General features: G+C 43.3%; 1 pseudogene; it reads left to right on the top strand.

The window, feature by feature from the left end:
• Nucleotides 1–1508: 1508 nt before the first annotated feature.
• Nucleotides 1509–2646, top strand: LOC136163130 (heterogeneous nuclear ribonucleoprotein A1-like; annotated as a pseudogene).
• The last annotated feature ends 13561 nt before the right edge of the window (nt 2647–16207 follow it).

Below are 16207 nucleotides of genomic sequence, written 5' to 3'. Positions count from 1 at the left end.
TCTCCCTACATTCCTTGGCTCATGGTCACATCACTCCCACTTCTGGTTCTGTTATATTTCTTTCTCTGACTCTGACCTTCCTTCCACCCTTACATAAGGACCCTGTGATTTCACTGGAGCCATCTGAATAATCCAGGGTAATTTCCCCATTTAAAAATCCTTGACTTAAGCATATCTGCAAAGTTCCTTTTACCATGTAAGGTAACATAGTCACAGAGTCCAGGGATTAGAACGTGGACATCTTTGGGCCAGAGGAACAGGGTGAGAGGTAGACATTATTCTGCCTATCACAGAGTGGGTTCTGGATGGTAAAGGTAACAAGTGTCTATTATCTCCTTTGCCTGCCACCTATCTGACTACTCTTCTATCTTCTGTAGATCTATCCTCTTTTACCTGACTTTAAATATTGGGTTTCTCAGCTTTCAGCTCTAGACTTCTTCTATCCTTGCTTTATATTCTCTCCCCAGGCAAACTCACTGAGTTCAGGGCACGATTGCCAACTATGGTTACATATTCACAACTCCGGCTCAAATATCTCTGAGTCCAGACCAGTTATCTAAATGTCCATTTAACACCTCCACTGGGCTGTCTCAATGGCCCACCAAATTCAAGATGTCTAAAACCTTGCCAAATCCAGCCCTAAGTCAGTAACTGGAACCACCAACCCTCCAGTTATGGGAGTCAGAAACTTAAGACAATCATCCTTAATTCTTCCTCCCAATTCAATCCTTAACTGAGCCTTATCGTTTTCCTTTAATATATGTTATCTATTTTTTTGACTGCACGGTCTTGCCATATCTTCACTGCAGCATGTGGGATCTTTTAGTTGCAACACTTTTATTCTCAGTTGCGGCATGTGGGATCTAGTTCCTTGACCAGGAATCGAACTCAGGCCCTCGGCATTGGGAGTGCAGATCTTAGTCACTGGACCACCAGGGAAGTCCTCTCTTTTTATTTTTTAAATTGTTTGATTGAATTTTATTTGTAGTAACAATAATCATTAAAACCAAACAAAAACAAACAATAAGCTAAAAACAAAACCAAAAACCTTCCACACTGAATGGGAATAATATCCATTTCAAAAGTTTGATTGAGCTTTTTCAATTTTACCTTCTTGATCTTAAAAACATCAATTTCTCTGTCTACTCACCTTTCACTCCAAGCCACCACTTTTGTCTAAGCTCTTGTTTGGACTTCTGCATTGGCCACCTAAACTAGTCTCTGGATCCATTAGGATCCACCTCCAGTTTGTTTTCCACACCATTGCCAGGATTATTTTTCCAAAATGCAAATCTGATTATTTAACTCACCCACTCAGGACACCTCACTGGCTTTCCATTGCTCTTAGGAGAGAGATCAAAACCTTTCCCAAGGTATCCCAGGGTTTGCAGGGTCTGCTCCCTGTCTGTTTCTCTAATCTTGCCTCCCTTCAAGAGTCTATTGGGTTTCCTGCCCGTGGATGCTGCCAAGAGAGCATCATTGAAGTCTTCTCCCACTCCACTGCCGTCATGTCTAAGTCACGGTCTCCCAAAGAGCCCGAACAGCTGTGGAAGCTCTTCATCGGAGGATTAGCTTCCAAACAAATGATGAGAGTCTAAGGATCCATTTTGAGCAATGGGGAATGCTCACAGACTGTGTGGTAATGAGGGATCCAAACACCAAGTGCTCCAGAGGCTTCTGGTTTGTCACGTACGCCACGGTGGAGGAGGTGGACCCGGCCATGAATGTGAGGCCACACAAGGCGGACGGAAGAGTTGGGGAACCAAAGCAGGCCATCTCAAGAGAAGATTCTCAAAGACCTGGTGCCCACTAAACTGTGAAAAAGGTTTCTCTTGGTGGCGTTAAAGAAGACACTGAAGAGCATCACCTGAGAGATTACTTTGAAAATAATGGGGAAAAAGTATGGGAAAATTGAAGAGATTGAAATCATGACTGACCGAGGCAGTGGCAAAAAGAGAGGCTTTGCTTTTGCAACCTTTGACGACCATGACTCCGTAGACAAGATTATCATTGAGAAATACCACACTGTGAATGGGCACAAGTGTGAAGTGAGAAGCCCTAGCTAAGCAAGAGATGGCTAGTGCTTCATCCAGCCAGAGGGGTCGAAGTGGTTCTGGAAACTTTGGTGGTGGTCGTGGAGGTGGTTTCAGTGGGAATGACAACTTTGGTCGTGGAGGAAACTTCAGGGGTCGAGGTGGCTTCGGTGGCATCCATGATGGTGGCGGATATGGTGGCAAGTGGGGATAGTTATAATGGATTTGGTAATGATGGAAGCAATTCTGGAGGTGGCGGTGGCTACAATGATTTTGGCAATTACAGCAATTGATCTTCAAATTTTGGACCCATGAAAGGAGGAAACTTTGGAGGCAGAAGTTCTGGCCCCTATGGTGGTGGAGGCAAAAACCACGAAACCAAGGTGGCTATGGTGGTTTCAGCAGCAGCAGTAGCTGTGGCAATGGCAGAAGGTCTTATTTACTGGCAGGAAACAAAGCTTAGCAGGAGAGGAGAGCCAGAGAAGTGACAGGGAAGCTAGAGATTACAACAGATTTGTGAACTCAGCCAAGCACAGTGGTGGCAGGGCCTAGCTGCTACAAGGAAGACATGTTTTAGACAGTGCTCATCTGTATGGGCAAAAAACTCGAGAACTGTACTTGTGACTAATTGTATAACAGGGTTTCTTTTCTGTGGAAAGTGTAAAGCATTCCAAGAAAGGGTTGTATTGTAGTTTTTTTTTTTTTTGCACCCATGCTATTGATTGCTAAATGTAATAGTCTGATCATGATGCTGAATAAATGTCTTTTTTTTTTTATAAAGAGTCTATTGGTCTCTCAATGCACAAATATTGGGAGAAAATATTTGCAAATAATGTGACTGGCAAGAGATGAGTCTCCAAAGTTTATAAACAGCTCTTGAGGCTTAATAGCATCAAAACAAACAATCCCATCAAAAAATGGGCAGAGTTTCTAAATAGACATTTCTCCAAAGAAGACATTCTGATGGCTAAGAGGCAGAGGAAAAGACATTCAACATTGCTAATTACTAGAGAAATGTAAATCAAAACTAAACTGAGATATCACCTCACGCCAGTCAAAATAGCCATCATTTAAAAATCTACAACAATAAATGCCTGAGAGGGTGTGGAGAGAAGGTAACCCTCCTACACTGTTGGTGGGAATGTAAATTAGTATAGCCCATCTGGAAAACAGTATGAAGTTTCCTTTAAAAACTAAAACTAGAGCTACCATCTGACCCTGCAATCCCACTCCTGGGCATATATCTGGAGAAAAATATGGTCCAAAAGGATACTTGCATCCCAATGTTCATTGCAGCACTGTTTCCAATAGCCAAGCCATGGAAGCAACCTAAATGTCCATCAGCAGAGGAATGGATAAAGAAGATGTGGTACATATACACATATTTTAATGGAATATTACTTAGCCATTAAAAAGAATGAAATAATACCATTCGCAGCAACATGGATAGACCCAGAGACTGTCATACTGAGTGAAGTAAGTTAGAGAAGGAGAAATATTATATGACAATCCTTATATGTGGAATCCAAAAAGATATGATACAAATGAACTTATTTACAAAACAGAAACAGACTCACAGACTTAGAGAATGAGCTTATGGTTGCTGGAGGTGGAGGATGGATGGGGGGAGGGATAGTTATGAAGTTTGAGATTGACATGTACATGTGGCTATATTTAAAATGGACAACCAGCAGGGTCCTACTGTATAGCACACAGAACTCTGCTTAATGTTATGTGGCAGCCTGGATGAGAGAGAAGTTTAGCAGAAGGTGGATACATATACGTGTGTGGCTGAGTCCCTTTGTTGTGCACCTGAAACTATCACAGTATTGTTATTTGGCTATACTCCAATATAAAATAAAAGGTTGTTTTGTTTTTTTTTACAAAAAGAGTCTTTTGATCTTTTCTTTTTTCCCCCTCAAACTTGCCATATTCTTTCTCATCATTTAACCATGGCATATTCTGTGCAGTCTGCTAGACCTCTAATCCATCTTTCGTATTTTCCTGGACCCTTTTCAATCACCTGGACTAGATCAAATTCTCCCATTGTAGACTGTCATTGATTTCCCTGATAGACTGTGTATTTCACCTAGGTAGAGCTAACATAATTCTAATTTTCCATTTACTAGTCTACTCCTTTGATTAATTCTTGTTCTCCCCAATACAACCACTATGAGTCTGTAAGCTCCAGGGGAGCAAGGGCTCTGTCTGTTCACCGTGAAATCCCAGCCTCTTGCTCTGGAGGCAGTTCGTCTCTTCAAATCACAGATGCACATGCTCATCTGTGGATCGGGACACTAAGGTTTGCTCCGAGGTCATATAGCCAGCAGGTGGGTAAATTCCAAATCTGACTCCCAAACCTGTCCTTTCTTCTTTTCACTCCGATGTCCTCTTAGCTGGGGGAAGGGTTGTGATTGTGCCATTTTGGGGTGCAGTTCTAGAAACTTCATCTGCTTCCTGAAGTCTTTGGAAATGAATCTGAAAAAGGTTGACAGTTGGCCTGAACTCACAGGGGTGGCAGGGAGGTGGTGGGGAATTCTGCTTTCCCTTTTTCTTCCTTTTATGTTTTGACTTCCGCCCTCCTTCTGTTTTTCTCCTTCCTTTCCTTTCTTCCTCCCCATTTTCCAAAATATGCACGAAGTTTCTGCTCATTGACAGACTCTGTTCAGGAGGGCGGTGACACAGAGGTGTCAGACAGTCTCTGCCCTCAAAGAGCTCAAAGTCTAGTCTGTTCGAGTCTAGGTCAAGTAAATAAATTCCAATCCAGTTTCATTTCCTCTTCTGTAAAATGGGCATTGTTCTTACTACACCAGAGTTTTTGGGCGCATGTAACTACACTCACTCTGAAATGAAATTTATTAGAAGGACATTGGATGGATCCCAGGATTGAAAAGAAAGCAGGAGACCCAGACCCAGGAAACAGGAGGGTGGGCAGCTAATGGAGCCAAGAAACTTGCTTGTGAGGACCATGCCCCTGGCACTGTTCCCATTGTGACTATCCCAGTTGTCCCCTTGTCTTTGCAACTGTCCCCCGAGATTCAAAGACCCAGGTGGGAGCATCCCATGAAGCAAGCGTGGGTCAGTCACCTAGCCAGACTCCAGCTGCCTAGCTGTATGGACGGGAGGGAACTGCCCCCTTTCATGGAAGAATGGGAGTTGGCACTCAGAACCCCTGACACTGCTGCTTTCATTTCCCTGTGGTTCGTGGGTGACACCAGGGTCAAAGGATCTCTTGAGAGGTCACCTATCCAGCCAGTCCTTGGACAACGATCAGCTCTTAAGTAATAGGCCTGGAACTTGAATTTGGGTCTAGCTGGCAGAGTAGCAGTTAGACCTTTTGGCTGCAAGCCACAGACACCACCTCTGCCAGTTTTCAGCAAAAGAGAATTTATTGGAGGGATGTGGTCAAGGCTCAAAGATTTATAGGTAGCTCTAGAAGTAAGTTAGGGGACAGACAGGAACCAAAGGAGAGATGGAAGGCCTAGGATCAGGGGGAGACACATTGACACTTGAGCGCTGCCACCAGCAGTGTAATGAATGACCTCCAACAAGATCTATCTTGGCTGCACTGTCTCCAAATTCAAATTCTCAGGAGAATGTGTTTGACAAGGTTAGCTTCCATCATGGACCTATCCTCCAGGGTGAGAAGAAGGATATGGTTTCTTTAGTGGCATGGGTCATTTGGAGTTACTTTTCCAGCAAGGTCACAAAGAAAATTGATACATTGTTGAGGGGTATATCAGTTATCTATTACTGAAATGATAGTGCATAGCAAAGAATCACATGTTTCCAAAGCAAGCAACAATAAGCTAATACATCTGGTGGTCAGCTAGACAACTCCACTGATTTCAGTTGGACTTACATGTCTGGGGGCTTCCCTGATAGCTCAGTTGGTAAAGAATCTGCCTGCAATGCAGGAGACCCCTGTTCACTTCCTGGGTCGGGAAGATCCCCTGGAGAAGGGATAGGCTACTTACTCCAGTATTTTGGGGCTTCCCTTGTGACTCAGCTCGTAAAGAATCCACCTGCAGTGCAGGAGACCCCGGTTCGCTTCCTGGGTCGGGAAGATCCCCTGGAGAAGGGATAGGCTACTCACTCCAGTATTTTGGGGCTTCCCTTGTGACTCAGCTCGTACAGAATCCACCTGCAGTGCAGGAGACCCCGGTTCGCTTCCTGGGTTGGGAAGATCCCCTGGAGAACGGAAAGGCTACCCACTCCAGGATTCTGGCCTAGAGAATTCCATGGACTGTATGGTCCATCGGGTCGAAAAGAGTCGGACACAACTGAGCGACTTTCACTTTCACTACATGTCTGGAGGTTGCCTGGCTATTGGCTGATTTAGTCTGACATTGTCTGGGAGAACTAGGCTCTCTGGTTCTATTCTCCTAGTGGGTTACTTCTGATATCTTCTCCTGGGTAATGGCAGAGGCAGGAGAGGACGCAAATCCTATCACGAAAGTGTTTTTTAAGGCCCACCTTACATCACGTTTGCTAATATCCTAGTGGCCAGAGCAAGACACATGACTAAGACCAGGATTTGAATGAGAGCACTGAAATTTCATTGCAAAGGCCATCAATACAGTTGGCCCTCTCTCCACATCTGCATGTTCCACGCTCACTGATTCAACAGACCATAGATCAAAAATGTTTGAAAAAAAGAATTCCAGAAAGTTCCAAAAAGCAAAACTACTTACATAGCATGTGCATTGTATTTACAAGTATTTAAACAGCATTTACAATGTATTAGAGATGACAAGTAATCTAGAGATGATTTAAAGTATAGCGGAGGATATGCATAGGTTATGTACAAATACCATGCAGATTTTGGTATCTGAATTGGGGGTGCAGAGTCGTGGTTGTCCTAGAACCAGTCCCCAGCAGATACTGAGCGAAGACTGTATATGGGAAGGTGAAGAATTGGTGCCTTTTTGCAGCCCACTTTGAAATGTCTAAAAGGAGCCGATGTCTGTGACAGACATCAAAGTCCACATTCTCTCCATGTTCCACACCACCTGGGGCACCAACCAAAGGTGTTTTTCTCCAAGATGGGCCTCTGTCCTTATTCAATTGTATTACTTTGAACATCTGTTTCATGAGAACAGGGTCTTCTGTCTATTTTATTCTCCTGTAACTCCACTGTCTAGAAGAGTTCCTGATGCGTAGCTGGTGCTTAACAAATACTGGCCAAATGAAAATTACCTTGTAAGCTTACCTTATGCGTCTAACCAAGGTTTTTAGTTTTGTGAGGAGGCTGTGCAGTATGGAGTAAAAGGCTTAGATTTGGAGACAAATCAACCTGAGTTTATATCTGGGCTTCATCCTTTCCTATCAGTGATCTTGGACAAATTAGTCAGTCTTCCTGAGCCTTATTTCCCTCCAGCAGAAACCATTTGGGTGGCTTTTCAGTGCAACTTCCCCATTTTCTGGTAATTGTCCCTCTCATCTTCATATATTTCTTGTGCTGGGGTTGCTATATTTTGTGACCCTGTACCCCTCCTCCAACCCTATCTCAGCTGATTGGACCAAGGGAATGGATCTGAACTAAAATGGGCCAATCAGAATCTATCAGGAATTTGGAATTTCAGTCTTAGTCTGATTGGCTTCTTAAATGGAGGAGACAGGCACGCAGGAGCTGGCTATGGTCATTTCACACCAGAGACAGTTGGTCTACAGCAGCAGAGAGGAATAAAGCCCTCATTCAAGATTATTTCTCAGGCCCAGTCAGTTATAAAACAGCTGGCTAGGCAGCTAGGTAACCCCTGGTATAATAGTTAAGGGCGTAGTCTCTGGTGCCAGACTGAACCTTGGTTCAGATTCTGGCTCTATCACTTACTAACTGAGCCATTTCACTTCTCTGTGCCCTGATTCTCATCTGTAAAATGAGAATGATATCAATACCTACTTCATGAGGTTGCCATAATGATTAAATAAAAGTGCATAGAAAAATATCTAATACATGGAGAGCACTAATCCACGTGCATGTATTCCAGATCATAGTTTCTGATTCTTAAAATTAATACCCCTTTCCCAACCCAACCCACGCCCTTTCAGGAAGCACTCACTTCAGTGGATTGCTGATTCCAGTGCAAAGAATCTGAACGAATACCACTTTCACATGTGAAATGGGGGAAGTTAAGAATCTTCAAGTTCTTAGAGAGGATTCAATGAGATGAGTACAACTCTTTGCACACTGTAGGAACTCACTATTTGCAAGCTTCTCATCCTTCCTACTCTGCTTTCCTCAGGCTCCAGCTGGGGCCAAGCATGGGAGACGGTGCTTCTCGTATGGATGGTCTTGGCCATAGCTTGATTTGGTTCCTTTCCAGGTGAGCCAGATCTGTTCTTACAAGATTCTTGGAACCACTGATCTCGATACCTCATTCTGCACTCAGATGCATGAATCACTGATCCTGAGGTGCCTCCCCCCAGAAGACTTCATCTCCGATGCATTCTAGATTTTTTTTCCTGCTGAGGAAGTGACCCAGGGCACAGCAGCTCTTGGTGGAGGCAGGGCTGGTGTGGGGAGCATGAGTAGACAGATGGGAAACTTACCTTGCTATTTGTCCTCTGCTGATACCATCTCTTTCCTGGTCTTTGGGAGCTACATGTTGCTGTTTAGTTGCTAAGTCGTGTCTGAGCCACTGGACTGCCGGGGAAATCCCTAGAAAAAGCTTCTTGATTCATGTGATGGTATTCCAGGGTGAACAAGTCCATGACAGGAGGGTTTTCTTCCTTTCGGCCGGCTTCCTCAGCCTTCCCAGCTCCACCTTTTGAGGCCCCTACTCTATGACCACCCAGCTCAGCACCTGCGCCAAGGCCAGCAAAGGCAGAGTTATGGGGAAGTGTGGTGGGAGGTTCTAGGAACATTTTTTTTCCCCCAAAATTGTTGTGTAGTTGCTTCACAATATTATGTTAGCTTTAGGTCAGCAAAAGAGTAATCCAACAGTTAAATCCACTACAAAATGATCACCACAAGCTCAGTAACCATCTGTTACCAAGCAAAATTATTACAATATTTCGACTATGTTTCTTAGGCTGCATATTACTTCCTTGTGGCTTATTTATTTTCTTAATATAATTGGAGGTTTGTATCTCTTAATTCCTTTCATTTATTTTGCCCAACCTCCCACTCCTTTCTGGCAACCATCAGTTTGCCCTCTGTGTCAGCAACTCTGTTTCTGTTCTGTTGTGTTTGTTACTGTATAAGTGAAATCATACAATAATTGTTTTTCTCTGACATTTCACTTAGCATAATATCCTCTAGGTCTGCCCCTGTTGTTGTTAATGGTAGAATTTCATTCTTTTTATGGCTGTGTAATATTCCACTGGAGGAAAGCATGGCAACTCCAGTATTCTTGCCTAGAGAACTCCATGGACAGAGGAGCCTGGCGGGCTATAGTCCATAGGGTCAAACAGACTTGGACATGACTGAAGCAACTTAGCAGAATATTCCATTGCACATATATATATATATACTACATCTTTTATTATCCATTCTTCTACTGATGAACATTTAGGTTGCTTCCATATCTTGGCTATTATAAATAATGTTGCGAAGAACCTAGGGTGCATACATCTTTTCAGGATACTGTTTTTATTTTCTTTGGGTAAATACGCAGAAGTAGAATTGCTGGACCATACATTTTTAATTTTTTGAGGATCCTCCATACTGCTTTAAAGTGGCTGCACTAATTTACATTCCCAACAGCAGTACATAAGGTGGTCTTCTGCATCCATTTGCCTCTGGGTTGGGGGGTGGGGGAGGAGAGCAGCAGGAGGGTGATTCCCCTGAGATGAGTCAGCAGTTGTCATCATCCCTGATCCTACCCCTTCTCTCCTGTAGGGGGAAAAGTTGTGGATGTGGAAAAGGCCATAAGGTTGGTAGATGCTGCTGGGGATCCGTAAATCCGTGGTGCCGCGGGCTTCTCCTCCTGCTCACTGGCCCCAGTCCTTGACTGGGATTCCGCCTCCAATTCCCTACATAGTTCTTCATTTGCACATGAACATGGCTTCAGACTCTGCATATTACCTTCTCCTTAGTTGCACCAGTCAAGCATCTGGCAAGGCCACACCAAATTCCCCACCCCTCCTTGGTTCCCAGACCTGGAACTGCCTGACTTCTGCTGCTGAATCTGTCACTGGAGCTGGATCCATGTTCCCTAGGCCCATCTGCCAAACATCCTCCCCACTGGCATCAGCCCAACATTTCACAAGCCCGAGTCCACCACGGTGGTTATATTCTGAGTTTCTGTCAAAGAGATAGCCTGGGGAGGAAGTGCGGGTCTTAGAATCAGACATCTTGGGCTAGGATTCTGGGCCCATTATCACTTATTTGCTGTGTAACCTTGGGCTGGTCACCTCCCCTCTGAGCTTCAGTGTCCATATCTGTTAAAGAGCCTAATGACGCCCTAACTTGGAGCTGGCAGGTTCTAATGAGATGACCTATCTATACACAGTAGCATAACGTGGAGGCTTCAGAAATGGTTGCCTGCAGCCCCTTCTCCACACAGCTCTGCAGAGAAGAAAGGAGCTGTATCATTGTTACCCTTCAGCTAAGTCATCCCTTGCACAAGCATTTCTTAAGCCTCTTATCAGATCAATACAGCAGCATGGTGCTGAGGGTTGGGTTTGGGAACAGGAAGCTACCGTGGAGCAAAGGGTCACTAAGTCAGAGACCTGGCAGAAGCAGCTGGTAAATCATGTGATTCCGGGGCGGGGGGGGGGGGCTATGGCCTGGGTTGAACCCCAGCTTTAACTGTTGAGCTCGGCACCAGCCACAGTATTTCTTCCAGCCTCAGTTTCCCTATTTGGTATATGAGTGGTAAAATAGTACATACCACATTGGGCTTCCCCGGTGGATCAGGTGGTAAAGCGTCTGCCTGCAATGCGGGAGACGGAGGTTTAATACCTGGGTCAGGAAGATCCCCTGGAGAAGGAAATGGCAACCCACTCCAGTACTCTTGCCTAAAAAATTCCATGGACAGAGGAGCCTGGTGGGCTACAGTCCACGGGGTCACAAAGAGTTGGACACGACTGAGTGACTTCACACTCACCTAGAATTTTTTCTTTTTAAATTCTGGCTATGCTGGGTCTTTGTTGCAGCGTGCGGGCCTAGCTGCCCCATGGCACGTAGGACCTTAGTTCCTGGGTCAGGGATCAAACCTGAGTCCCCTGCGCTGGAAGGCAGATTCTTAATCCCTGGACCACCAGGGAAGCCCCGAGAATTGTTTCGAGAATTAAATGAGGTAATCTGTGTGGTGGATATAACATGGGACCTGCCCCAAAGTGAGCGCTCTAAACACCTTTCTTTGACTGGTAAGTCATTTTCAAGGTTTTGTTTCTTTATTTTTTGTCTCTTTATATGATTGAATTAGGATAAAGTTCCAGGAGAGGAATTACAGCCTCCTAAAACAGATCGTCAAATTGCTTTTAAAAGGGCCGAGCTCTTTCAAAAAAGCTCCCCAGCCCTATGTGGTCATGTGGTGAGGCGGGGAGGTGGGGAGGGCAGGAAGACAGGCGTTGGAGAGTGAGAGGTGATGGGGCAGGGGTGAGTGGATGAGGGGTGAGGGGATGGGGAAGTTGGCGAGTAGCTGGGCTGGGAGGGAGGGAACAGGTGGTGAGAGGAAATGCGCAGCGGATTCGGTTGAGCAAAGCGGCCACCATCACAGCACAACCTCAGTAGGACCGCGCTTCCTCCGCTGCGAACAGCAGGACTGGCGCTAGGTGTCTGGGCGCCGCTGATCCTGGGGGCGCTGCAGGTTAGTTAGCCCTGTGGAAGGCCGGTGTAGACCGCAGGCACAGTGGATTTCCAACATAAGGAAGGCTGTCTCTAGAAAACGCCAGTGCTAATCCAACAGGGAAGACCCCACGATGCACGTGGATCTTCCAAATGGCTATGAAACCAACAACTCCAGTGTCCTCCTCCGTTTCAAAGAATGGGACACTCACCACCTTGAAACCTATAGCAGCCCTTAAAATGACAACATCCGGGGTCTCAGTAGATACTTCTGTCACCTTAAGAGTCTACAACCCAAAATAACAAGTGTTTCATTGTTGTTGTGCAGTGGCTAAGTCGTGTCTGACTTTTCTTCCCCATGGATTGCAGCATGCCAGGCTTTCCTGTCCTTCACTATCTCTTTGAGTTTGCTCAAACGCGTGTCCATTGAGTCGGTGATGCCATCCAACCATCTCATCCTCTGTCATCCCCTTCTCCTTGTGCCTTCAATCCTTCCCAGCATCACGGTCTTTTCCAATGAGTAAAACATCCAAATGTCAATCAACATCCACAATGACTGCAACCCACAATAGTTAGATGACATTTCTTTCTTCATTAGTAACAATTACAGCAACTATTAATTTTAATGAAAATAAAGGATTGGAAATTCTCTGGTGGTCCAGTGGTTAGGACTTGGCCTGGATTCAATCCATGGTAGCAGAACTAAGATCCTAGAAGCCATGTGATGGGCAACCCCCTTCAAGAAAAAAGGATTAAAATTTGATACTGGCAGCTTTGTTGGTGGTATTCTATTAAAATATGGAATTTAATCTGTGCTTTACACTGGATACAAACCATACTCTTCAAGAAGAGGCATTTGTTACAGATCCATCTGTGAATGTGTTGCCATCATTTAAGAAAATCCAAGAAACAATGGAAAGAAGAAAGATTATGCAGCCCAGTCAGTTAATTTAATATTCTCTTCTTGAAAATAGTATCAACAGGTCACTGCATATAAACAATGCATTATAGGATTTTTTTTTTTTTTTTTTGGCTGCTCAGCATGTGGGATCTCAATTCCCCAAATTTTTGACCAGGGATGGAACTCTTGCCCTCTGCAGTGGAAGTACAGAGTCTTCACTACCATAGCTTGGCCAAGGAATTCCTGAAGCTTAGTAATATACGTGTTTTGTTTAGGAACAAAACACATATCCCCAAAACAAAAACAACCCCCCCCACACACACGCAAACAAAACAATTAAACCCAGAAACTATACCTGGGCTTGACTCTGTTTGAAAGCTGTCGGAGAGGCTGTCTTTTTATTAATAACTTCTTTGGAGCGTTCAATGGCAGTTAATACAATTATCTTATTTCTCTGTGTAATTTCAGTAAATTGCAATGTTTAACTTGCTAATGTTTTAAAGACTTAGTTATCAGTTTTGAATAGCAAGTTGGATTATCTATTACTGTGAGAATATTGTCACCACTGGCTCTTGCTTCATTTCATATTTAGCTGTTAATTTTATATTTGGCAAATATTTTTAAGACATGTACAGTTGCTTTCTATATATGGAAATGTTACAAATGATATAATGTAAACACATTGATACAACTCCCTGATGGCTCAGAGGTAAAGAATCCGACTGCCAGTGCCTGCCAATGCAGGAGACGTGGGTTCAATCTCTGGGTCAGGAAGATTCCCTGGAGTAGGAAATGGCAACTCACTCTGGTTTTCTTACTTGGAGAACTCTTTGGAGCCTGGTAGGCTACAGTTCATGGGGTTTCAAAGAGTCAGACACGACTTAGCAACTGAGCAGAGCCAACACACTTAAAGAAAAAAAAAAAAAAGCCCATTATATCATTTCCAAAACAACATTTAGAACTCCGAGCCATAGATGAATGCTGTGTTTATCAAACCAGGGTTTGTGGGGCTCCCCTTAGGCTACTGGGCTTCGGAGGGTGAAGTGTCTGCCTGCAATGTGGGAGACCCAGGTTTGATCCCTGGGTTGGGAAGATACCCTGGAGAAGGAAATGGCAACCCATTTTGTTACTTTTGCCTGGAAAATCCCATGGATGGAGAAGCCTGTAGGCTACAGTCTATGGTAGGTTACAGTCTATGGGGTCTCAAAGAGTGGGACATGACTGAGTGACTTCACTTTCACTTTCTTTCCTTAGACTACTACACCTACAGGATGAAAGTACTGCATTTTCATTCATGGTCCATTTTACTCAAAGATTTGGGGAGACAACATTTTTATACTAAAACACCAATGTATTTTGGAATAAACTCTTATGATGTTTTAAAGCAGAAAATTTTAAGACAGGAAGCATTCTACTTCCTTCTTTGGGTCTTCAGACTGCTCTTGTTCTTCCCTTGCTGAAGAGAAGGGACTTTCAGGTGTATCATGTTAATGGGGAGAAAAAGTACAGTATTGTAGGGACACTGGTACCAGCCAAAGTATTTTGCAGTGTTTTCAGTTTTATAGTTTATTTTGGAGCATTCAAAACTCAGGGTCAAATTTTAACAAAAGAGGTATTTATTCACACTAAATAATAAGCTAGTGTATCTTCTATCTTGGGTCATGTCCAGCTCTTTTGCGACCCCATGGACTGTATAACCTGACAGGCTTCTCTATCCATGTAATTCTCCAGGCAAAAATACTGGAGTAGGTTGCCATTTCCTTCTTCAGGGGATCTTTCCAACCCAGGGTTTGAACCTGGGTCTCCTGCATTGCAGGCAGATTCTTTATTGTTTCAGCCACCAGCAAAGTCCCATGGTTAAAGTCAATCACACTAATTTCTGATAGCTTAACAATGAGCTAAGAATCCTAATGAACCTTCACCTATGTTTAACAGGAATTAAATGTGACCTGTGATCACCTTTTACTTTTCACAGAATGCCATGTATCAAGAATTTTTATATAAAAGGACGATTTCTACTCACTGTGCATTATGGCTGATTGTGGTGATGAATATAAGTGATAAAAATTATTCAAAATATGGGTATGATAGAATGCATATGACACATGTAGTGTGGAGGAAATAATATGCAACCCACATGGTTTTATTGGTTTGAAAGGAAATGTGACTGATAAGTTGCCCAAACTGATCTTTCAACCTCTGCTTTCACATATTTGCAAAATATAGTTTAAAAACATCGAAGAGTAATGTGGGCCTCCAAAATCACTGTGGACGGTGACTGTAGCCATGAAATTAAAAGGCTCCTTGGAAGAAAAGCTATGACAAACCTAGACGGCATGTTAAAAAGCAGAGACATCACTTTGCTGACTGAGGTCTGTCTAGTCTAAAGCTATGGTTTTTCCAGTAATCCTGTATGGTTGTGAGAGTTGGACCATAAGGAAGACTGAACGCCAAAGAATTGATGCTTTCAAACTGTAGTGCTGGAGAAGACTCTTGAGAGTCCCCTGGACGGCAAGGAGATCAAACCAATCAATTCTAAAGGAAATCAATCCTGAATATTCATTGGAAGAACTGATGCTGAAGCTGAAGCTCCAATACTTTGGCCACCTGATGGGAAGAACCAACTCAATGGAAAAGACCCTGATGCTGGGTAAAATTGAAGGCAGGAGGAGAAGGGGACGACAGAGGATGAGATGATTGGATGGTATCACTGATTCAATGGACGTGAGTTTGAGCAAACTCCAGGAGATTGTGAAGGACAGGGAAACCTGGAGTGCTGCAGTCCATGGAGTCGCAAAGAGTCGGACACAGCTGAGTGACTAAACAACAACAAATGTGGGTCTTTTAAATTTAACTTGTTTTGTCTCCTGCATTCTTGATATTTTAGTATTTCAAGTCAGTTAGAACTTCGTGGATAGGGCTGCAGTTTTCTTGAATGCTTGTTTCTTTAGCATTTTAAAGATATAAGACCACTTTTTAATGCTAAATGTCCTTATTTCCTTTTAAACTTTCTGTGATTTGGGTTTGAAATAATCTTTTTTCTCTGCATATAGATTGTATAATTTGTAACTTTCAAATACTTTTTTTTGGTTATCTGCAAAAATTGGGGAAAACGGAGATGCAAACTAGAATTTCACTTCAGAGCACATTCCCTAAGCACTTTATCTTCCTAATTATGTTTATTTAGGCAAACGTTCTATTCTGTTTGCATTCTTTGAGAATGTGTTTACTTGAAGATGAAAACAATCTAGCTGTATGTCTAAATATTAGGCAGAATCCAATCTATGATTTTAGAATGTCCTAGATAATCTATAAAATTAATAACTCAGATAAATGAGAGTTGGCCGTATATTACAATGATAATTTTGTATTTTTAAGGAAAAAAATTAAGGCAAATTCTTGTTACCTTTTTTATTATGACCAGCTTTTGGTATTTCATTGTTACTGAGATCTATTTTTAGAATAAAATTGTGTTCTCCATTAAAAAAAAAATGCTTTTAAAAGGACTAAGTCAGTTACGTCACCAGCAAATTGTGT

Source organism: Muntiacus reevesi, chromosome 3 (genome assembly GCF_963930625.1).
Source record: "Muntiacus reevesi chromosome 3, mMunRee1.1, whole genome shotgun sequence".
Lineage (NCBI taxonomy): Eukaryota > Metazoa > Chordata > Mammalia > Artiodactyla > Cervidae > Muntiacus > Muntiacus reevesi.
Note: the sequence above shows the minus strand (reverse complement) of the source record. Positions and strands in the feature narration are given on the sequence as shown.